This window comes from Orcinus orca, chromosome 4 (assembly GCF_937001465.1).
Source record: "Orcinus orca chromosome 4, mOrcOrc1.1, whole genome shotgun sequence".
Taxonomy (NCBI): domain Eukaryota; kingdom Metazoa; phylum Chordata; class Mammalia; order Artiodactyla; family Delphinidae; genus Orcinus; species Orcinus orca.
In genome coordinates, this window is record NC_064562.1 from 48581608 (window position 1) to 48607993 (window position 26386).

At 37.4% G+C, this 26386-nt stretch overlaps 1 protein-coding gene across 1 annotated transcript in view; it reads right to left on the minus strand.

Moving 5' to 3' along the window:
• The window catches only part of ART3 (ADP-ribosyltransferase 3 (inactive)), an 84062-nt gene extending 58019 nt beyond the window's left edge, over positions 1-26043 (minus strand). The window contains exon 1 of the mRNA XM_033406501.2: positions 25840-26043. The gene's annotated coding sequence lies outside the window, so the exon portion shown is untranslated. The remainder of the gene's footprint in view (positions 1-25839) is intronic.
• Between the last annotated feature and the right edge of the window lie 343 nt (positions 26044-26386).

The window sequence follows — 26386 nt, forward strand, 5'->3', positions numbered from 1 at the left end:
TGGGAAGTTCTGATTCAACCGCTGTATTCACCAGACATTGCACCTTCAGATTTCCATTTATTTCGGTCTTTACAAAATTCTCTTAGTGGAAAAAATTTCAATTCCCTGGAAGACTGTAAAAGGCACCCAGAACAGTTCTTTGCTCAAAAAGATTAAAAGTTTTGGGAAGGTGGAATTATGAAGTTGTCTGAAAAATGGCAGAAGGTAGTGGAACAAAAGGGTGAATACGTTGTTCAATAAAGTTCTTGGTGAAAACAAAAAATGTGTCTTTTATTTTTACTTAAAAACTGAAGGCACTTTTTGGCCAACCCAATATATTATTAACCCAATACAGGAACAGCTAAACATATAAAGCAAACATTAACAGACATAAATGGAGAAACTGACAATAATATAATAACAATAAGGGATTTTAACAGCCCACTTATATCAATGGAGAGATCATTCAGACAGAAAATCAATAAGGCAACAGTATTCTTAAATGACACAATAGAGCAGTCGGATTTAATAGATAGCTACAAGATATTCCATCCAAAAACAGCAGAATACATATTCTTTTCAAGTGCACATGGAACATTCTTCAGGATAGATCTCATGCTAGGCCACAAAATAAGTCTCAACAAATTTAAGAGGATAGAAATTGTATCAAGCATTTTCTCTGACAACAACAATGTAACTAGAAATCAATTACAGGAAGAAAAATGGAAAAGCACAAACACATGGAGACTAAATAACATGCTACTAAAAAACCAATGTGTCAATAAAGAAATCAAAGAGGAAGCCAGAAAATACCTTGAGACAAATGAAAATGAAAACACAACTTTCAAAATCTATGGGATGCAGCAAAAGCAGTTCTAAGAGGGAAGTTTACAGCAATACAGGTTTATCTCAAAAAACAAGAAAAATCTCAAATTAAAAACCTAACCTACCATCTAAAGGAATTTGAAAAACACCAAAATCCAAATTCAGCAGAAGGAAAGAAATAATAATGATCAAAGAGGAAATAAATAGAGACAAAAAAAAGAAGGAAAAAAAAAGAGAAGATCAATGAAACCAAGAGCTGTTTTTTGGAAAAGATAAACAAAATTGATTAAGCTTTAGCCTCACTCATTAAGAAAAAAAGAGAGAGGACCCAAATAAATGAAGTAAGAAATGAAAGAAGAGAAATCACACCTAACACCACAGAAATACATAAAACTCATAGAGAACACTACAAACAGTTGTATGCCAACAAAATGACAACCTAGAAAAAACTGACAAATTCCTAGAAACATACAATCTGCCAAGACTGAATAAAAAGAAATAGACAAGCTGAACAGACTATTCACTAGTAGTGAAACTGAATTTATAATTTAAAAATTCCCAGCAAACAAAAATCCAGGACTGGATGACTTCACTGGGGAATTCTACTGAACATATAAACAAGAGCTAATACCTATCCTTCTCAAACTTATTCCAAAAAATTAAACAGAAAGGAATACTCCCAAATTCATTCTATGAAGCTACCTTTACCCTGATACCAAAACTAGACAAAGACACTTACAAAAAAAGAAAATTACAGGCCAATATCTCTGATGAATGTAGATGTAAAACTCAACAAAATCTTAGCAAATTAAATTCAACAGTATATGAAAAGGAACATACACCATTCCCAAGAGCGATTTATTTCAGGGATGCAAAGATAGTTCAATATTTGCAAATCAATCAATGTGATACACCACATTAACCAAAGGAAGGATAAAAATCACATGACCATCTCAAGAGACACAGAAAAAAGCATTTGACAAAATTCAACACCCATTTATGATAAAAACTCTCATCAAAATCAGTATAGAGGGAACATACTTCAACATAATAAACACCATTTATGACAACCTAACAGCTAACATCATACTCAATGATGAAAAGCTGAAAACCTTTCCTCTAAAATCAGGAACAAGACAAGGTACCCGCTCTTGCCACTTCCATTTAACACAGTATTGGAAGTCCTAGCCACAGCAAACAAAAAAACAAACAAACAAAAAACTAAATAAAAGGCATCCAAACTGTAAGGGAAGAAGTAATCTTCAGATCTGCAGATGACATGATACTACATATAGAAAACCCAAAGTCTCCACGAAAAAACTATTAGAATAAATGAATTCAGTAAGTTGCAGGATATAAGATTAATGCACAGAAATCCGTTGCTTTTCTATACACTAACAATGAATCAACAGAGAGTTCAAGAAAACAATCCCATTTACAATTGCATCAAAGAGAATAAAATACCTAGGAATAAACATAAACAAAGAGGTGAAAGACCTATACCCTGAAAACTATAAAACACTGATGAAGGAATGTGAAAATGATACAAAGAAATAGAAAGATATTCTATGTTCTTGGATTGGAAGGATTAATATTACTAAAATGTCCATACTAACCAAGGCAATCTACAGATTTAACACAATCCTCATCAAAATACCCATGGCATTTTTCATAAGACTACAACAAATAATCCTAAAATTTATAGGGAACCCCAAAAGACCCCTAATTGCCAAAACGATCTTGAGAAAAAGAACAAAGATGGTGGTATCACCCTCCCTGACTTCAGACTACACTACAAAACTACAGTAATGAAACAGCATGGTACTGGCAAAAAACAGACACATAGATCAATGGAACAGAATAGAGAGTCCAGAAATACACCCATGCACTTATAGTCAATTAATCTACAAAAAGGAGTCAAGAATACACAATGGAGAAAAGACTCATCAATAAGTGGTGCTGGGAAAACTGGCAGATACATGTAAAAGAGTTAGATTAGAACATTTCCTCACACCATATACAAAACCAAACTCAAAATGGATTACAGGTATCAATGTAAGACTGGAAACCATAAAGCTAGGAAGAAAACATAGGGAAAACAGTCTCCAACATAAATTATAGCAATAGTTTTTTGGATCTGTCTCCTAAGGCAAAAGAAATAAAAGCAAAAGTAGACAAACAGGACCTAATTAAACATAAAACTTTTGCATACCAAAGAAAATCATCAACAAAAGAAAAAACATCCTACCAAATGGGAGAAAATATTTGCAAATGATATCACCAATAAGGGGTTGATATCCAAAATATATAAAGAGCTCATACAACTCAATATCAAAAGAAACCCATAACCAAATGGGCAGAAGACCTGAATAGACATTTCTCCAAAGAAGACATACAGGGCTTCCCTGGTGGCGCAGTGGTTGAGAGTCCGCCTGCCAATGCAGGGGACACGGGTTCGTGCCCTGGTCCGGGAAGATCCCACACGCCACGGAGTGGCTGGGCCTGTGAGCCATGGCCGCTGAGCCTGCACGTCCAGAGCCTGTGCTCTACAATGGGAGAGGCCACAACAGTGAGAGGCCTGCGTACAGAAAAAAAAAAAAAAGAAGACATCCAGATGGCCAAGAGGCACATGAAAAGATGCTCCACATCACTAATCATCAGAGAAATGCAAATCAAAACCATGATGAGACATCTCTTCACACCTGTCAGAATGGCTACATCAAGAAGTCTACAAATAACAAATGCTGATGAGGATGTACATAAAAGAGAATCCTTGTAACTGTTGATGGGAATGTAAGTTGGTGCAGCCGCTGTGGAAAAAAGTACAGCAGGTCTTCAAAACACTAAAAATAGAACTACCATATGATTCAGCAATTCCACTCCTGGGTCTACATCCAAAGAAAACAAAAACACTAATTTGAAAAGATAAATGCACCCCAATGTTCAGAGCAGCATTATTTACAACAGCCAAGATATGACAGCAAACCTAAGAATCCATGAACAGATGAATGGGTAAAGAAGATATGGTATACATAGACAATGGAATATTACTCAGTCATAAAAAGGAATGATATTCTGCCATTTGCAACAATGTGGATGGACCAACAGATTATTATCCTTAGCAAAATAAGCCAGATAAAGACAAATACTCTATGTTATCACTTATATGTGGAATCTAAAAAATAAACAAATGTATATAACAGAAACAGATTCACAGGCATAGAGGACAAACTAGTGGTTACCAGGGGTAGAGGCATGATAGGGGTATGAGATTAAGAGATACAAACTACTATGTATAAAATAGATAAGCAAAAAGGATATATTGTATAGCACAGTGGAAGTAAGCCATTATTCTCTAGTAACTTTAAATGGAGTATAATCTATAAAAATATTGAATCACTATGTCATACACCTGAAACTAATACTGTAAATCAACTATACTTCAATAAAAACAACAAAACCCAAAAATATTGTTTATAACATTGAAACCACATAAATATTCTTTAGGATAAAGCCAAGAAACACCTAGGATTGTACTTCCATCTCTGCTGTTCTGTTCCAATGTCAAGATCACTATCACACACAAAGTAAAGCATTTTAGTGTTAAGATCAAATGTAAAATCCTTTCTAATGGAATATACTCCACTAATCACTTGAAATCATGCCCCATTTTGGTCTGTTTCATATTTGGATCATTACAATGTTTTTATTTTTTCTTGAGTTTCCCAGGGACTTTGATGTTGCTCTTAGGAGAAATAATGCCTCCATCATATCTCTAATGTATTTCTGTTTCCAATTTTATTGATTGAAATCTATTCTGTGCTTGTTCTTGAAGTCTAATTTTAGTCTTCCCCCATGTCTTTTCAAAGCATGATAACTCATTTCTTTTTAGGGAGGAATATTCCATTGTCTGGATGTATCCCAGTTTATTTATCCATTCACCTACTGAAGGACATCTTGGTTGCTTCCCAGTTCTGGCAGTTATGGTTAAAGCTGCAATAAATATCCATGTGGAGGTTTCTGTGTGGACCTGAGTTTTCAGTTCATTTGGGTAAATACCAAGGAGTGTGACTGATGGACCATGTTGTATATTTAGTTTTGTAAGAACCCCCCAAACTGTCTTCCAAAGTGTTTGCATAATTTTGCATTTCCATCAGCAATTAATGAGAGTTTCTGTTGCTCCACATTTTTGCACCAGCATTTGTTGTCATCAGTCTTCTAGATTTGGCCGTTCTAATAGGTGTCTAATGATATTTCATAGTTGTGTTAATTTGCATCTGATGACAGATGATGTGGAGCATCTTTTCATGCGCTTTATTTGCCATTTGTATATCTTCTTTAGTGAGATGTCTATTAAGGTCTTTGCCCCATTTTTAACCAGGTTTTTTGTTTTCTTATTGTTGAGTTTTAAGATTTCTTTGTATATTTTGGGTAACAGTCCTTTATCAGATGTGTCTTTGCAAATATTTTCTCCCAGTCTGTGGCTTGTCTTCTTATTCTCTTAACATTATCCTTCACAGAGCAGAACTTTTTAATTTAACTAAGTCCAACTTAACAATTATTTCTTTCATAGATTGTGCCCTTTAGTGTTATAGCCAAAAACTCATCACCATACCCAAGGCTATCTAGGTTTTTCCTTATGTTACCTTCTAGTTTTATAGTTTTACATTTCATATTTAGGTTTGTGATATATTTTGAGTTAATTTTTGTGAATGGTATAAGGTCTGAGACTAGATTCATTCTTTTGCATGTCTATGTCTAGTTGTTCCAACAACATTTCTTTAAAAGATTATTTTTGCTAAATTCAATTTTTAGAACTGAAATTATTCTCTTTGTCATTGTTCTATCTAGTTTTCAAGTGTAGGTTTTAGAATACTTTTAGTTTTTCTATTTGTTGTGTTCAAGTCTTGTCAAATGATAAACACATAAATACTTAAGTATATATTGAGAAATTCTCAAAGGAATATATGCAGCACAGCTAGAGGTACCATATTTCAAGTCAATTCTCTAATGTTTGCAGCAGAATGCATCATTTTTCATATTTTCTCTTTTCTGTGAATCAACTTTCCTAACTAGATTATAAACTTCTTTTGTACTCCTCATTTCTCTTCCCATGACTCCCAGATTAAAACAATATAAGGTACAAAGATATATTCAAGATATATTTAAGCAGAATTTGGTCAATAATGCTTTTTAACTCTGTCTGAATTATATCTAGAACCTAATATGTATTTATTAATAATTTCAACAAGTTTTTATAATGATTCATTCATTTAATAAATTTGATCTAAATGTTTACTGAGTACCTGTTATAGGCCAAGCACTATTCTAGGTATTGGGATATATCAGTGAACAAAACAAAGATCTCTGCCTTCAGGAAGCTTCCATCTAGCAAGTAGCAGGAGAAAGGGAGGGAAGCAACTGACAATGAAAATAATAAATTAGCAATTATACAGTGAAGAGAGATGAAGTAGGGTGGAGTACGGCAGATTAGAAGTATGGAGTATGGTGACTTATGGGCAGATTGTAGTATTAAGTAGAATGGTTGGCAGGCCTCACTGAGAAGGTGAGATTTGAGAAAAATACTTAAGGAGGGAAGGGAGTTAACCAAGCCGTTATCTGTAGGAAAGCATTCTTTACAGAGAGAGAATAGTTAGAACTGCACTGTCCAGTAACAACTATGCCTACTGAACACTTGAAATGTGACCTGGTGGCTAAAGAACTGAATTGTTTTTACTGTGTTTCAACTTATTTAATTTAAACTTAAAAGCTGATACTGGATTTATTTGAAAAAATTTAAGTTATGTTTAGAATAACTAGGATATGTGGTTCTATGCTTCAACTGTAAACTTTATAAATCTAAATACAGATCAAGTAACTCTGATGAAAATTCAGTGTCCAAGTGAAATGTGCTGTCAGCGTAAAATACAGATTTCAAACACAAAGTAGGAGAAGAAATAGTAAAACTTATTTAGATATATTGGGTTAAATAATTCATTAATAAAACTAATTTCACTTGCTTCTTTTAATCTTTTTTAATGGTACTGCTAGAAAGTTTAATTTATTTATCTATTTACTTACTTCCTTTTTATTTATTTATTTTTTTTGGCCACACTGTGCTGCATGAGGGATCTTAGTTCCCCAACCAGGGAGTGAACCCATGCCCCATGCACTGGAAACGTGGAGTCTTAACCTATGGACCGCCAGGGAAGTCCCCCTTGCTGCTAGAAAATGTTAACTTGCTCATGTGGTTTGCTTTATATTTCTTTTGGACAACACTGAGCTAGAACAGGGAGCCTTCCTCCTATGTCTGAGGAAAGGTAATTGTGGCTGGCTGATGGTGAGTGAGTGAAAAGTACAGCAGATGATGAGGTCAGAGAGGTAAAGGGTCCATGTCATGTAGGTGCTCATACACCTTTTAAACCTAGGGGAAGGATCCCTGATCCAGGGCAGCACTCACCCTCTCTCTCCCTGAAGAAATGGGAACCTCCCATTTTGTTCAGTCCTTCTCCTCAGGGTGGGAGACTGCGGGGGTAGGGGGTGCTTATTAAGACTTTTTTTATTTAAAAAATTTCAAGTGCAGCTGAAGCAATAGCCATATCTTCATCTGCATTTTTTTCTCCATACAATACAAAATTGATTAACATAGATTTAGAAAGAAAAAAAGCTTTTTAAATCAGATGGAAAATAAGCTATTTTCATTCACTTATCAGCTACAAGATGCCCAAAATTGTGTGGGATCTTGTGGACTGAGGACACAAAATAAGGGTAAACAGGATCTGATTTACTGATTGGAAAATCCTGTGGAAGTTACGCATTCCTAAATAAGAAGGGCAAAATAGGAAGAATAATGTTTACTTTCAAGCCTGTACATTTTTAAAAAATGCATAGGAACATTATTAAAAAGGTGAGCATTTTATATAACATGAAGAATAGAGAAGAATTCTGTCCCTAGGCATGGCTAATGTTGTAATCAAGAGTTTAGTTATTGACTTTTTTGTCAAAGCTGGAAACCCCCATGAAGCAACTACTGTTGGAACATCATTCAAACTTAAAAGAAAACTGAAGATAACCTAATGCTTTTCAATTTCAGCTTACTCTCTTCTGGAACAGAAAATCTTAGCTTTTCAAAAAAGGAAAGCAAAACTAAAAGGGCTGGTCCCTTAAGGGGATGAGAGAAGCTAATGATTACATGAACGGGTCTGGTAGCTTTCTTATATGTGACTCGACATCCTTTCTAGAGGCTCTAGGGGAGAATCCATTTCTTTTCTCATCAGGTTGTTGGCAGATTTCTGTTCCTTGTAGATAGATGTAGGACTGAAATCCCTATTTCTTTGCTGGCTGTCGGCTGAGAGCTATTTCCAGTTTCTATAGGACACCACATTCCTTGGTTTCTGGCCCCTTTCCTCCCTCTTCAAAGCCAACAACAGCAGGTGGAGTCTCTCTCACACTCGAGTCCCCCCTTCCTCTTCTTTTGCTGTATCTCTCTAACTATTCTGTCTTCTCTTTTATTCTTAAGCACCCATGTGATTATACTGGTTCCACTTAATATATTTATGTATATATTTTAAGGTGCATAACCATAACTCCAACTGCAAGGTTCCTTTTGCCATATTCACAGCTTCAAAAGAGTAGAGCATGGACATCCGGGGGGCGGGCATTATTCTGCCTATCATATCAGCCAAATGGTGTGGTAGACTTGAATGCAGGGGATAATGCCCTAGAAAACACTGGTACTTAGGTGCAGCTGGAGACAAGGTTCAAGATGGAAATTAAGAAGGAGACTAAGTAGAAGTTTCAAGAAGAGAGATTTTTTAGAGCTACCATATGATCCAGCAATCCCACTCCTGGGCACATATCCGGAAAAGATGAAAACTCTAATTCAAAAAGATATATGCACCCCAATGTTCACAGCAGCACTATTTACAATAGCCAAGACATGGAAGGAACATAAGTGTCCATCAACAGATGAATGGATAAAGAACATGTGCATAAAAAGAATGAAATATTGCCATAAAAAGAATGAAATATTGCCATAAAAAAATGAAAGATTGCCATTTGCAGCAACATGGATGACCTAGAGAATATCATACTAAGTGAAGTCAGTCAGACAAAGACAAATATTATATGATATCACTTACATGTGGAATCTAAAAAATAATACAGGGAATTCCCTGGTGGTCCAGTGGTTGAGACTCTGCACTTCCACTGAGAGGGGCACAGGTTTGATCCCTAGTCAGGGAACTAAGATCCCACATGCTGCATGGCCAAAAAAATAAAATAAAAATTAAAAAATACAAAATAATACAAATGAATCTATTTAAAAAATAGAAACAGACTCACAGACATAGAAAACAAACTTATGGTTACCAAAGGGAAAAGGTAGGAGGGGGAGGGACAAATTAGCAACATGGGATTAACAGATACACTACTACTATATATAAAATACATAGGCAATAAGGATTTACTATGTAACACAGGGAACAATATTCAATACCTTATAACAACCTATAATGGAAAATAATCTGAAAATATATATACATAACTGAATCACTTTGCTGTACACCTGAAACTAACAAAATATTGTAAAACAACTGTACTTCAATAAAAAAAGAGAGATGTTATGAGGGAGGAAAAGTTGACTTTCAAGGACCACAAAGTCAAGCTATATAAGACACAAAAAGAGTCTTTTGAACTTGGTTATATAAGAGTAACCAGTAACTTATGACAGTTCCACAGCAGAAGGAATTCTAACATCAGTAGATTAAGGAGAAAATGGGAGAAAGGATGGGATCCTTACTGAAAGAATGGGATGACGATGATGATGGTGGTAGTGGTGGCGGTGGTGTTAATCCACTCGTGCTGCCATAACAAATAGTACACACTGGGTGGCCTAAACAACAGAAATTTATTTTCTCACAGTCCTGGAGGCTGGAAGTCCAAGATCAAGGTGCCAACAGGTTTTGTTTCTCCTGAGGCCTCTCTCCTTGGCTTGCAGATGGCCACATTTTCTCTATGTCCTCACAGGGCCTTTTTTTTTTGTGCACATGCCCCTGGTGCCTCTTCCTTTTCTTGCAAGGACACTGTTCCTATTGGATTAGGGCCTCCAGTCTTATAACCTCATTTAACCTCAATTATCTCCTTAAAGGCCCGATCTCCAAATACAGTCACAATGGGTTTTAGGGCTTCAAGCTATAAATTATGAGAGGACACAACTCAGCTTAAAACTACGATGATGACGATGATGACAATAATGATCGCTGCTAACATTTATGGAGTGCTTACTGTATGCCAGGCATAGTACTAAACATTTCACATGTATTGTCATTTGATCCTCAAAGCAAGCCTATAAAGAACCATTATTTCTCTCATTTTATCATTTGAAAAGCTGAAGCAAAATCATACATCTACAAGTAGCAGAGCTGAAACTTGAATCCTGGTCTTTTAGCTTAAGCCCATGTTTTCAAACACAATGCTATCTCTACTTTTTAAATAGCTGTAATGGAACGGAAACAAATAAGACAGAAGCCAGGTGAGAATATGAAGATGAGGAAGGTTTTTTGTTCCTTCGTTTGCTTTTCTCTTGTTTTTACTAGTCCAAAGCTAAGAATGGCTTGAACAAGATAATACGTTAAATAGGAAAAAGCTCAGAGAAAGGGAGAGGTTGAAGATTGATTCTACTGTTCCACTTTTAGCTTCTGCCCTGATCTTGATGAAAACTGAAAAATAAAAGTTACAACGCACAGCTATTGAAGTCATTCCCTCTACAAATAATTCTTAACTACTTATCATGTGACAGGCACTATATAAGAATCTTGTAACAGTGAGCAAAAACCAGAAACTGTCCTTGCCCTTATAGTACTTACGGTCTAGTGGGGGAGGCAGAACTAATTAAATAATCAGGAAGGATTATATAAAAATAAACTGAGATAAGTGCTATGAAAGAAAAGAACATACTTCTAAGAGAATATTTAATAAAGGAACCTGATCTAGATTGGAGGGGGTCAGGGAAGACTACTCTAAAAGAAAGTTACTACTGAGCTCAAAACAGAAGAACAAGTAGTATGTGCAATGGGGAAGGGGATGGGTAATATTCTGGGCACAAGGAAGAGCAAGGCAAATACCCTGTGGGATGTGTGGGAGGGCTATGGCATACCTGAGGAAATGAAAGAAGGTTAGTGTGGTTGGTGTTGAAATAACAAAGCGTAGAATGGTGGAAGATGAAGCTGGGGAGGCAGGCAGGGCCATGATAATGAATTGGGTCTTAATCTTAAAGGCTGTTGGAATATTTTAAGAGTAACACAGAGACACAAGATTAGATCTGCCTTAAAAAAAATCCCTCTGGCTCCACTGTAGAGACTAGACTAGGGGGAAAACAGAACGGATGCGGTTGATCTATTAAGAGACTACTGCAGACTCCCATGCTTCTGGCTTGCACAACTGGTTGTAACTGATGGGTGATGGTGCCATACACTCAGATTAGGGACACTGTACAGGGAAAGATTTTATGAGTTTGGTTTTGGATATGTTGAGTTTGAGGTGTCTCTCAGCTACTCAAATAGGGATGCTGAGTAAGCAGTTTATACACAGGTCTAGAACTCAGAGAAGAGGTCTAGATTGGAAATATAATTTGGGAACCACTGACATATATACGTAATTACTGAAGTACGATCATCGACTACTCTGCCTAAGATACAGCTAGTGTTATAGGATGGAAGATATAGGATAGAAAGTGATAAAAGACTGCCTAGGCCTAAATCTTGAAGATATACACAACCGTTAATTATCAGGGAGAGGAAGAAGATGAGCCTGCAAAGAAGGAAGAGCAAGAGAGGCAGGAGGAAAACCATGAGTACAGTATCACAGACACCAAAGGAAGAGAATTTCAAGGAGGAGGAGTTCAAAAGTATAAAATGCTGCTGATAGACACCAATTCACAGACTATCAGAGTTTAAAGGGAACTGAGACATCATCCAGTGCCCCATTAGTTACCAAATTATGGAATTAGGATTCAGGTAATACACTAGTTAACTAGTAAAATCTAGATTAAACCCATAATTCCCAATACACAGGCCAATACTCTTTTCATACACTCATTTGCCTGATGACAATTACTTGCCTCAGCTTTTCCTTTTTAATTAAATCACCTCTACTACTTTAGTCTTTCACCAAACTTCTGGCTATTTTAATGCCATACTTCTGAAGGTTCTCCAAGTCCTTAAATCATAATCCATTCTAAGAGAAGCCTTCACTAAACCCTAAATTAGGCTGTTGATTGTTCTGGCTCTTGCAACCAGAAAATAAGTTGCCACCCCCAGCCACTCCCCACCCCCCCCACCCCCGCCACCCCTACTAAAGCTGTTATGCATCAGTATCTCAGCACAGCATCCTACACTTTGTATTCAAAGGAAAGACTGCTTAACTGGGAAACAATTGGAAGAAAGACCTGGAACCTAACTCTTTGTCAAGTTGACATACTCAGTCATCCTCTCTTGCCCAGGTAAAATTCAAAGTTCAGCCCCACAGAGATAAAGGGAGGGAGAAATAAAGGAAGGAGAGGTGGAAGGACTGCAGGAAGATGGGACACAGTCTCTTTCCTCCCCTTTTATTCAGTGATTTTACATGACAGAGATAATTGAGGCAATTATTATGAGTACCATATAGCCAATTTTAAATTATCTTTTGAATGAAGGGAAACATATTCCATAGACAATCAATCCGACAGTGGATAATTCAAAACTCATTTGTTTTTGGAATATATTTCATTTTCAAAGTATCTTAACATCTGAATTTGGTTTATGACTGATAACCAGGAACCCATAATACTTTAAAATAAAGAACAATCCTGTCAAAACATATCTCAAGATGGGCTGGAAAGACTGTTGTAGTGTCTGTCCCAAACCCTGCTCCTCACTCCATGCTATTAAAGAATAGCATCACCTTTTAAACTGATGCATTGTCTCAACGCAGCTGCTGGGTTTTTTGGTTTCTGTTTACATTTATAGATGCCCTAGTTGTTTCACACTGTCAATACCAGTCTCTGAAGTAGATGGTTAATCAATTTTTTTAATTTAAGAGGCTTCCTTCCTAAACATATATAGGATTAGAATGAATGAAGACTTTTTGTGTATCCATGAAAGCCTTAGAATATATGTCAATGCTAATAAGTTTTGGAAATAGATACTTGATTCTGTAACGCAGGATTCCCACGTGGGTTAATCCTAATGCATCTAATTATTATGGTACATCCTTTACACACCACCTCAGCATCAGTAGACTGGTTGACAAACCAGAAAGGTTCTGTTTTCCAACCCAGAAACACAGCACAGGATTCTGAGGTTTCCCGCTTCTTCACACCTCCCCTTCTCTATCCATTGCATATAATAGGTTTTCCTGAGATCAAAGCTGTCCCAATTTACTCTTTCTTGCCCTAGGCTAGGTGCGGGTACAGGTATGCAGTGGCTAGTGGCCAGAAAAATGACGTAAGGAGAGAAGGAAGTTGTGGCAACACCTTACAACAACTTCCAAAGACATTATTATTATATAATGGCTAAGTTCTGTAGTACTTTTGGGCTTGAATTTAAAAGTACTTTAAAAGTTAACTACATTTTGGAGGCCAAGGATTACATAAATATATTTATTAAGACTTTACTTGATCTCAATTATATTTGTAATCTAAAAAAACCAAGCTCATAGATACAGAGAACAGACTGGCTGCCCAGGGTGGCAGGGGGGGAAGAATGGGCAAAATGGGTGAAGAGAGTCAACATATACAAACTTCCAGTTATAAAATAAATAAGTCCCAGGGATCTAATTCACAGCATGGTGACTATAGCTAATAATAATACTGTATGGCATATTTGAAAGTTCCAGAGAGAGTAGATCTTAAAATTTTTCATCACAAGAAAAAAACTCTGTAACTATGTATGGTGACAGATGTTCACTAGACTTATTGTGGTGATCATTTTGCAGTACATACAAATATCAAATCATTATGTTTTACACCTGAAATCTCAATTATTTATACACACACACACACACACTTTACTTTATGCAAGGCAAATAAATAGGAGACAAAAAATAAATCAGACAAGGTTCCTGCCCTGGAAGGACCTCTCAAGTTTAACAATCACCACCATCATTTTAACATCTATAGGACAGTAGGTTCTGATTTCCTAACCAATATCTCACAGATATCTTGAATATCAGCCCATCAACAACCCTCTTCCTAATTTTATAAATGTTAGTGATGCACATTTAACTCATATTTAGCTAATGGTTTATTTTGGTGAGAGATGAATGGTGTCCTTCATCTCTCTTTGTCATACATGCACAAACATAGTAGTTCTCCAGCTCATATGTCTATAGTCTATTCTCTTAATTCCCTTGCCCTTAATGCTACTGCACTTCACACACATTCATTTCTCTAAATTGTCAAAGTCACTTAGTAGTTTAATTTAGTTATTCACACAATTTGGAATGGCCTGAATATGTAATGAGAGTACTGAGAGGCAAGTAAAAGACATTTCTTTTTCCCTAAAAGGGGAAAAATCAATTGAGAACAATTGAGAATATAAGTAAAAAGCCACTTAATCCAAGTTTTTAGAGAAATAAGAAAGGATCAACTCACAATCTTTTAAATTTAAAACACATAACTTTTTTTCAAGAAATAACTTTTTAAAAATAAATTTTACAGATATTAAAAAAAATTAATTCCATATTACAATCAGTTAAAAAGTAAGGATTAAGAAAGATAGAGATACAAATAAATTTTGAAATTAAAGCAAGAGAAAGGGAAGGAAAGACACGAAGAAAATTAAGAGAACTTTGACCTTTGGACTTTCCAAAGCAAATATCTGCTATGAGAGTCTTCCCCTGCACCAGGAATACAAAGCTAACAGGAAAGAAGTCACTATTGCTGCTGTTTACAAATTTAATTCAAAACACAGGAAAAAATGCCCTAACCATGGAAAGAAAGACAAACACTAGTTGTTTCTGCAGCAAAGACTATATGTACATAAATAGGCAGGAAATTCCTACTCTTTTTATCACCTTTTAAATAACTAGTTTCTTTTCTTTTTGACCAAGGTGAAAGATAGAAATGAATTTCTTTAGACATATGCATCAGCAATGATTAATTCCTAGAATTATGAAGCTCAGGGAGTCAGTAACTGTTAATATATGTATTTTATCAACTTTCTCTTTCACTCAAAGATAAAATCTTTCTTCAGAGTAATTTGTTCTTTGTGGAACCCTGTACCTCTAGCCATTACAGGAAGCTCAGGTTCAGTCTCTACCTTATCTGGTAACCAGACTCAAGTAATTCATGCAGACTCCCAAAGGGCCTATCTACAGTATTCCATATATAATAATCTTTCTTTATTTTCAAATACAAACAAAGCTATTGTTACAATGGCTACCAAGTTGGGGTTTTTAAAATATAAATAAATAATCTCAATACTAAGATAAAAAAGACATTTATACTAATTAAAGCATTCATGAGAGCAACAGCAGAACTTCTTGGCTAAATTCCGAACTAAGTTTGGTTCTACTTAATCTTATCATACAGAATGCACCTTGTAATTATGAGTAATTAGCACCTTATTCATAAAGGTTTCCTGTCCAACCATCTCAGAAGGGATTCCCTAAGTTTCCAATACAGCTGCTATCTCTAATAGTCAGCATACCATGAGAAGCTTCTGAAGAGAGAACAAAACACTGAGACAGCGCAACTCTGAATATTATGGATAAAAACCAAAATGGGCTGTTATCAAAGTTCAAGAGTAAATTCTTCTCTGAAGGTTTAAAACAAACAAACAAACAATGAAAACCTTAGTAACAGAGATTGCCTCAGGGTAAGGTAGACCTGTGTTTTGTATGTCTGAATTATTTTTAAACTGTGTGTGTGTGTGTGTGCATACACACACACACATCACAATGAAAGCCAGTATAACATAATGGATTTCTGGATCCAGAATGCCTCAGTTCAAATCCCAACTCAGCCACTTTCTAGCTATGTGATCACTTAATAACTACGTGACAATGGACGTGTTTCTTACTTCTCTGTAACCAGTTTCCTCATCTGTCAATGGTGATAATAATAGTTCCCCTCACTGGGTTGAGAAGAATCAAAGAGTTAATAGATATAGAGTCTGGCGCACAGTAGGCACTATGTAAATATTAGATATCATTATGTTAATTTTTAACTTTCTGAGTTAATTTTAGACTTACAGAAAGTTGCAAAAATAGTACAGGTATCCTTATCTCCATCACTTCCCTTCCCCTAATGTTAACATCTTATATTACCACAGCACAATTATCAAGAACAGGAAATGAACATTGGTACAATATTGTTAACCAAATGACAGACTTTATTTATATTTCATCAATTTTTTTCCACTAACATTTTTTTCCTAAGATCCTATCCAGGACCCATATTGTATTCCTACTTAGTCTCCAAATGTGAGAGTTTTTCCTTGCAGACACAAACTTAACCAAATGATCAAAGTAAATATCACTAGTCATAACACATATCAACAATATAAGTTCCTTGATATGATACACTAAAAAGGACATAACAGCATTTGGTTGTTTTCTTGCCAAAAATGCATAACCTCATTCCAATTATGAGAAAACATAAGTTGAGCCAATATTGAGGCACATTCTACAAAATAACTGACCAGTACTCTTCAAAAGGATCACTGTCATTTTTTAACTTTTTAAAAATTAAGAGTAAATTATATTTTTAATGAATATCTGTAAACCATGATAACATCTCAAAATTTGGCTAACTTTAATTCTAATTTACAGGTAGTTCCCCACTTATCAATGGAAGCTAATTCAAAAGTTCATTTGAAGAACCATTATTTTCCACCAAGATGGTTTTTTTCATGACAGAGCCTATATTTCAAGTTCATTATGAGGTAACTCTATCTTAGCAGGCTAGCCTAGAAATCTAACTAACCTAACATATATTATTTTTCTAGAGAGAAAGGTATTATGGGTCTCAACTAGAGATGTCAGGAATACATCTCCTTCTCTTATTTACTCTGTCCCCAACCTGACGAGCAACAGGAACTCTGCCTCTTTCCTGGTCTATCTAAACACACGCAACACCCCATTACTCTGCTGCTGTCAAACAATAATGCTGGTTCTTGGTAATTCCCAGGACGGCTCCCCTTTTACTCTAGAACTGCTTCTCTTTTCCCTTTCCCAAACTCTTGGATTCCTGGTAATTTGAGGCCTATTTCTGGAGCCTTCAGTTTTGGCAATATGTTCATATGCCTCTTTTCTTAGGCTTCCCAGACTCAGCTCTGGACTCTGCACATGCTTCAGATTTTGAGAAGACTCCACAGGTGTAAGTAAAAGTCTCCCTCCACTAGTTTAACTCTTACAGAACTCCATCTACTAGCGGGGCTGATCCTTGGCATCCTTCCAAATACGTAAATTCAAACTGAGAGGGTTCCAGAAGGGACCTGGGATGAGGAGAGGTAGCAACTAGTACTCTAGAAAGGATTTAGAATATAGGCTAGAGAAAAAATGTTAGTGGAATGGAGGAATGAGAATAAGGGAGCGGCACTGCAATAATTAGTGCTAATGTCCTAAAGTAGCTTCCTTGCCTCGTACTCTGCCCTTCCCTGTTTTCCCCGGAAGAATCTAAGGCCTTCATCTGGTATAAATTCCCAGGGACAGGGACTGCTGGCTGTCTAGTGCACTGAAATCAACTACTGCCTCTGACCAGACTGTCTGTCCATCTCAGCTAATTGTACAAAAGAATACAGTCTTCTTCCCTTTTTCTCTCTCCCTGGAATAAGCAAAGTATTCTAATGGTTGTGACTACTAGTCATGACGGGGAAATAGAGTATAAACGTGACTAACAAAGGGCAAGTTTTAAGTCACAATAACCATTCTCCTGGTAGTCAATGAAATATAAATTAAATGGGGCTCTACACTTTCTCAAGCTTTTCTGATTGATTCCTCTCACCAAAAACCTCAGATTCTGTTTATCCCAAATTGTTCTGTACTTGGTCCTCTACTTCAATATTCTGAGCTTTCTATTTTCCGGGGAGGTTTGGGTCTGGAATTATACAAACCCCTGAGGTTCCCTTTCACTCCCCTGTTTCATCACAGAAGAAGGGAACTCAGGTAGGTTTTTTCATTGCTCTTGTCCTCTGACTCTAGTACTTATTAAATGTATTAAAGGTCATTTGACTTGGGGAAGAGTTACATAATCTTGTGAAGCCTCATTTTCTTCATCTTTAAAAAGAGGATACCAGTGCTCTTTCCTACAGAATTACTGTAAAGACTAGTGAGACACTACGTACAAGACCTGGCACATGGCAGGTATCCAACAAATGATCACAAATATTATGGTCTCCATCACCCATCCTGCTAGCACCAACTGGCACAGATGCAAGGTGAGAAGTAGGAGACCAGAGCTGAGGAGTAAGCCATGTTTCCCTGACCCCACCTCTTACTGATCAGCTACCCACACATTAAAATTAAAACACTAACGGGTGTCTTCAAGATGGCGGAGGAGTAAGATGTGGAGATCACCTTCCTCCCCACAAATACATCAAAAATACATCTACGTGTGGAACAACTCTTACAGAACACCTACTGAACGCTGGCAGAAGACCTCAGACATCCCCAAAGGCAAGAAACTCCCCACATACCTGGGTAGGGCAAGAGAAACAAGAATAAACAGAGACAAAAGGATAGGGACGGGACCTGCACCAGTGGGAGGGAGCTGTGAAGCAGGAAAAGTTTCCACACACTAGGAAGCCCCTTCGCGGGCGGAGACTGCGGGTGACAGAGGGGGAAAGAAGCTTCAGCGCCATGGAGGAGAGCGCAGCAACAGGGGTGCGGAGGGCAAAGCAGGGAGATTCCCGCACAGAGGATCGGTGATGACCAGCACTCACCAGCCCGAGAGGCTCGTCTGCTCACCCGCCGGGGCGGGCGGGGGCTGGGAGCTGAGGCTCAGGCTTTGGAGATCAGACCCCAGGGAGAGGACTGGGGTTGGCTGCATGAAGACAGCCTGAAGGGGGCTACTGCACCACAGCTAGCCAGGAGGGAGTCCGGGAAAAAGTCTGGAACTGCTGAAAAGGCAAGAGACCACTGTTTCAGGGTGCAGGAGGAGAGGGGATTCCTTCCCAGTGTGCCCGTAGAAGGCAGAGCACCACCTAAGCCAGCTCCAGAGACGGGTACAAGCCGCAGCTATCAACTCGGACCCCAGAGACAGGCATGAAACGTTAACGTTGCTGCTGCTGCCACCAAGAAGCCTGTGTGCAAGCACAGCTCACTACCCACACCCCACCCCGGGAGCCTGTGCAGCCACACCACTGCCAGGGTCCCGAGATCCAGGGACAACTTCCCCGGGAGAACACACAGCATGCCTCAGGCTGGTGCAACGTCACGCCAGCATCTGCCACTACAGGCTCGCCCCACATTCCAATTATGACTACCATACCCCTCCCTCTCCCCAGCCTGAGAAAGCAAGAGAGGCTTAATCAGCCTCTGTTTTAACCCCCTCCTGTCTGGGTGGGGAACAGACGCCCTCAGGCAACCTACAGGCAGACGCGGGGCCAAATCCAAAGCTGAGCCCCTGGGAGCTGTGCGAACAAAGAAGAGAAAGGGAAATCTCTCCCAGCAGCCTCAGGAGCAGTAGATTAAATCCCCACAAGCAACCTGATGAACCCTGCATCTGTGGAATACCTGAACAGACAATAAATGTTCTCAAAATTGAGGTGGTGGACTTTGGGAGCAACTGTGGACTTGGGGTTTGATGTCTGCAATTGATCTGTTTCTGATTTTTATGTCTAGCTTAGTTTTTAGTGCTTGTGATCATTGGTGGATTTGTTTATTGGTTTGGTTGCTCTCTTTTATTTATTTATTTTTATTATTTTTTTATTTTACCATTTTTGAATTCTTTTACTTTGTTTTATTTGCTTTCTTTTTTTTTCTCCCTTTTCTTCTGAGCCATGTGGCTGACAGGGTCTTGGTGCTCCGGCTGGGTGTCAGGCCTGAGCCTCCATGGTAGGAGAAACAAGTCCAGGACATTGGACCACCAGAGACCTCCCAGCTCCACATAATATCAATTGGCAAGGGTTCTCCCAGAGATCTCCGTCTCAACACTAAGACCCAGCTCCACCCAACGGCCAGCAAGCTCTAGTGCTGGATGCCCCATGCCAAACAAGTGGCAAGACAGGGACACAATGCCACTCATTAGCAGAGTTTGCCTAAAATCGTACAAAGTTCACAGACACCCCAAACGGACGCAGCCCTACCCACAAGAAAGACAAGATCCAGTCCCACCTACCAGAACACAGGCACCAGTCCCATTCACCAGGAAGCCTACACAACCCACTGAACCAACCTCACCAGTGGGGGCAGACACCAAAAACAACAGGAACTACGAACCTGTAGCCTGTGAAAAGGAGACCCCAAACACAGTAAGTTAAACAAAATGAGAAGACAGAGAAATATGCAGCAGATGAAGGAACAAGGTAAAAATCTACCAGACCAAACAGATAAAGAGGAAATAGGCAGTGGACCTGAATAAGAATTCAGAATAATGATAGTAAAGATGATCCAAAATCTTGGAAATAGAATGGAGAAAATACAAGAAACATTTAACAAGGACTTAGAAGAACTAAAGAGAAAACAATGATGAACAACACAATAAATGAAATTAAAAATTCTCTAGAAGGAATTAATAGCAGAATAACTGAGGCAGAAGAATGGATAAGTGACCTGGAAGACACAACAGTGGAAATAACTGCTGCAGAGCAGAATAAAGAATAAAAAGAATCGAGGACAGACTCAGAGACCTCTGGGACAACATTAAACACACCAACATTCGAATTATAGGGGTCCCAGAAGAAGAAGAGGAAAGTAAGGATCTGAGAAAATATTTGAAGAGATTATAGTTGAAAACTTCCCTAACATGGGAAAGGAAATACACAGTCAAGTTCAGGAGGCACAGAGAATCCCATACAGGATAAATTCAAGGAGAAACATGCCAAGACACATATTACTCAAACTATCAAGAATTAAATACAAAGAAAAGATATTAAAAGCAGCAAGGGAAAAACAACAAATAACATACAAGGGAATCCGCATAAGGTTAACAGCTGATCTTTCAGCAGAAACTCTGTAAGCCAGAAGGGAGTGGCAGGACATATTTAAAGTGATGAAAGGGAAAAACCGACAACCAAGATTACTCTACCCAGCAAGGATCTCACTCAGATTCGACAGAGAAATTAAACCTTTACAGACAAGTCAAAGCTAAGAGAATTCAGCACCACAAAACCAGCTTTACAACAAATGCTAAAGGAACTTCTCTAGGCAGGAAACACAAGAGAAGGAAGAGACTTACAAAAGCAAACCAAAAACAATTAAGAAAATGGAAATAGGAGCATACATATCAATAATTACCTTAAATGTAAATGGATTAAATGCTCCAACCAAAAGACATAGACTGGCTGAATGGATACAAAAACAAGACCCATATATATGCTGTCCACAAGAGACCCACTTTAGACCTAGGGACACATACAGACTGAGGGTGAGGGGATGGAAAAAGATATTCCATGCAAATGGATATCAAAAGAGAGCTGGAGTGGCTCATATCAGACATAATTGACTTTAAAATAAACACTATTACAAGAGACAAAGAAGGACACTACATAAGGATCAAAGGATCAATCCAAGAAGAAAATATAACAATTGTAAATATTTATGCACCCAACATAGGAGCACCTTAATACATAAGGCAAATAGTAACAGCCATAAAAGGGGAAACCAACAGTAACACAATCATAGTAGGGGACTTTAACACCCCACTTTCACCAATGGACAGACCATCCAAAATGAAAATAAGGAAGGAAACACAAGCTTTAAATGACACATTAGACAAAATGGGCTTAACTGATATTTATAGGACATTCCATCCAAAAACAACAGAATACACTTTCTTCTCAAGTGCTCATGGAACATTCTCCAGGATAGATCATATCTTGGGTCGTAAATCAAGCCTTGGTAAATTTAAGAAAATTGAAATCGTATCAAGAATTTTTTCCGACCACAATGCTATGAGACTAGATATCAATTACAGGAAAAAAAACTGTAAAAAATACAAACACATGGTGACTAAACAATACACTATTAAATAACCAAGAGATTACTGAAGAAATCAAAGAGGAAATCAAAAAATACCGAGAAACAAATGGCAATGAAAACACGACAACCCAAACCCTATGGGATGCAACAAAAGCAGTTCTAAGAGGGAAGTTTATAGCAATACAATTCTACCTCAAGAAACAAGAAACATCTCAAATAAACAACCTAACCTTACACATAAAGCAAACAGAGAAAGAAGAACAAAAAAACCCCAAGTTAGCAGAAGGAAAGAAATCATAAAGATCAGATCAGAAATAAATGAAAAAGAAATGAAGGAAACAATAGCAAAGACCAATAAAACTAAAAGCTGATTCTTTGAGAAGATAAACAAAATTGATAATCCATTAGCCAGACTCATCAAGAAAAAAAGGGAAGAGACTCAAATCAACAGAATTAGAAATGAAAAAGGAGACGTAACAACTGACACTGCATAAATACAAAGGATCATGAGAGATTACTATAAGCAACTATATGCCAATAAAATGGACAACCGGGAAGAAATGGACGAATTCTTAGAAAAGCACAACATTCCAAGACTGAACCAGGAAGAAATAGAAAATATGAACAGACCAATCACAAGCACTGATATTGAAAGTGTGATTAAAAATCTTCCAACAAACAAACGCCCAGGACCAGATGGCTTCACAGGTGAATTCCATTTAGAGAAGTGCTAACACCTATCCTTCTCAAACTCTTCCAAAATAGAGCAGAGGGAGGAATACTCCCAAACTTATTCTACAAGGCCACCATCACCCTGATACCAAAACCAGACAAAGATGTCACAAAAATAGAAAACTACAGGCCAATATCACTGATGAACATAGATGCAAAAATCCTCAACAAAATACTAGCAAACAGAATCCAACAGCACATTAAAAGGATCATACACCATGATTAAGTGGGGTTTATCCCAGGAATGCAAGGATTCCTCAGTATATGCAAATCAATCAATGTGATACACCATATTAACAAATTGAAAGATAAAGACTATATGATCTACTCAATAGATGCAGAGAAAGCTTTCAACAAAATTCAACACTTCAGAAAGTAGGCATAAAGGGAAACTACCTCAACATAATAAAGGCCATATATGACAAACCCACAGCCAACATCGTTCTCAATGGTGAAAAACTGAAACCATTTCCTCTAAGATCAGGAACAAGACAAGGTTGCCCACTCTCACCACTATTATTCAACATAGTTTTGGAAGCTTTAGCCATGGCAATTAGAGAAGAAAAAGAAATAAAAGGAATCCAATTTGGAAAAGAAATAAAAGGAATCCAATTTGGAAAAGAAGAAGGAAAACTGTCACTGCTTGCAGATGACATGATACTACATAGAGAATCCTAAAGACGCTACCAGAAAACTACTAGAGCTAATCCATGAATATGGTAAAGTAGCAGGATACAAAATTAATGCACAGAAATCTCCTGCATTCCTGTACACTAAAGATGAAAAATCTGAAAGAGAAGTTAAGGAAATACTCCCACTTACCACTGCAACAAAAAGAATAAAATGCCTACGAATAAACCTACCTAAGGAGACAAAAGACCTGTATGCAGAAAACTATAAGACACTGATGAAAGAAATTAAAGATGATACAAACAGATGGAGAGATATACCATGCTCTTGGATTGGAAGAATCAATATTGTGACAATGACTAAAGTACCCAAAGTAATCTACAGATTCAATGTAATCCCTATCAAAATACCAATGGCATTCTTCAAAGAAGTAGAACAAAAAATTTCACAATTTGTATGGAAACACAAAAGACCCCGAATAGCCAAAGCAAACTTGAGGAAAAAAAACAGAGCTGGAGGAATCAGGTTCCCAGACTTCAGACTATACTACAAAGCTACAGTAATTAAGACAGTATGGTACTGGCACAAAAACAGAAATATAGATCAATGAAACAGGATAGAAAGCCCAGAGATAAACCCACGCACATATGGTCACCTTATCTTTGATAAAGGAGGCAAGAATATACAATGGAGAAAAGACAGCCTCTTCAATAAGTGGTGCTGGGAAAACTGGACAGTTAAATGTAAAAGAATGAAATTAGAGCACTTCCTAACACCATATACAAAAATAAACTCAAAATGGATTAAAGACCTAAATGTAAGGCCAGACACTATAAAACTCTTAGAGGAAACATAAGCAGAGCACTGGATGGCAAATCACAGCAAGATCCTTTTTGACCCACCTCCTAGAGAAATGGAAATAAAAACATAAATAAACAAATGGGACCTAATGAAACTTAAAAGCTTTTGCACAGCAAAGGAGACCACAAACAAGACAAAAAGACAACCCTCAGAATGGGAGAAAATATTTGCAAATGAAGCAACTGACAAAGGATTAATCTCCAAAATATACAAGCAGCTCATGCCGCTCAATGTCAAAAAAACAAACAACCCAATCCAAAAATGGGCAGAAGACCTAAATAGACATTTCTCCAAAGAAGATATACAGATGGCCAACAAACACATGAAAGGATTCTCAACATCACTAATCATTAGAGAAATGCAAATTAAAACTACAATGAGGTGTCACCTCACAATGGTCAGAATGGCCATCATCAAAAAATCTACAAACAATAAATGCTGGATAGGGGGTGGAGAAAAGGGAACCCTCTTGCACTGTTGGTGGGAATGTGAATTTATATAGCCACTATGGAAAACAGTATGGACCGTCCTTAAGAAACTAAAAATAGAACTACCATATGACCTAGCAATCCCACTACTGGGCATATACCCTGAGAAAACCATAATTCAAAAAGAGACATGTACCATAATGTTCATTGCAGCACTATTTACAATACCCAGGTCATGGAAGCAACCTAAGTGTCTACCGACTGATGAATGGATAAAGAAGATGTTGCACATATATACAATGGAATATTACTCAGCTATAAAAAAGAAATGCAATTGAGTTATTTGTAGTGAGGTGGATGGACCTAGGGTCTGTCATACAGAGTGAAGTAAGTCGGAAAGAGAAAGACAAATACCGTATGCTAACACATATATATGGAATCTAAAAAAAAATGGTTCTGATGAACGTAGGGGCAGGACAGGAATAAAGACGCACATATAGAGAATGGACTTTAGGACATGGGGAGGGGGAAAGTTAAGCTGGGACAAAGTGAGAGAGTAGCACTGATATGAATACACTACCAAATGTAATATAGAAAGCTAGTGGGAAGCAGCTGCATAGCACAGGGAGATTAGCTCTGTGCTTCATGACCACCTAGAGGGGTGGGATAGGGAGAGTGGGAGGGAGGTGCAAGAGGTAGGGGATATGGGGATATATGTATACATATAGCTGACTCACTTTGTTATACAGCAGAAACTAACACAACATTGTAAAGCAATTATACTCCAATAAAGATGTTAAAAAATAAGTAAGTTAAGTTAAAGACTAGAGAAGCAAGAAACATGGAAAGTAAGCTAGATTATGTGTGCTCCTAAGGTGAAACCAATAACCAGGAAAGTCTTAGAAACAGGAAAAAGACAAGAACATTTTTGTTGGCTTTTTATTAAAAAGGGAAATAGCATTCAGTATAATCTATAAAATAAAAATAATACACAGCCTATCTAAATATTTTAAAGAGTTGTTCTTGTTTTGAATCCAAAAGACATTCATTTATTCTAAGTATCAAGGTAATATAAGAAATAAAATTTTGTAACAAGAGAGTCCTTCCAGTTCCTTTTTTCACATTCCTGACTGTATCTCCTATTTAAAACATTACATTTAGTTAAAGTTCATATTGTCAAACCATGTGTACTGAAATGCTCGTTATAAATCATCATTTATCCTACTTTTTAAAAAATACAAATAAATCCAATGCAACTTCATACCTTACATCCATAGTGCCTCTAACATTCACATGCAGTACTCATCTCTCCAGACAAGATCCTTTTGTGCATTACCCTCTTTGCAACTAGCCCTGAAATACTATCTGCCAGATCTATTTTTCCCTCTCCTTCAGCTTCTCTGAGTAGTAGAAAAAATAGAGTAATGATAAGGGAGGCTACTGCAAAATTTTCCTTCCTCTTATTGAATTAGGCTTCTTTCAATTCGTTGTTTGTAAAGTTGCTCATTGCTAATCTCTCACACGTTTCTATCACCTAACAATAAGCATGTTGTTTCCCAACTTGGAAAATTAACATGAACATCTACATTGACCTGGCAGTTGTAGATTGCAGTCATTTTCCAGGCAGGCAGTTTAAGGCCATGCACAGAGCTGCCTTTGTTGTGAGAAAAATGATTTCTTTGAAGTTTATGGTGATGTTGAAGCTGCTTTATACAACCCACTGCTACTGGCTCAGATACATGCAAAGAGCGGCAAACATTCTGTGAGGAGTACAGAGGACATGGAAAAGAGGGTTAATCTGTTCAGTGAGA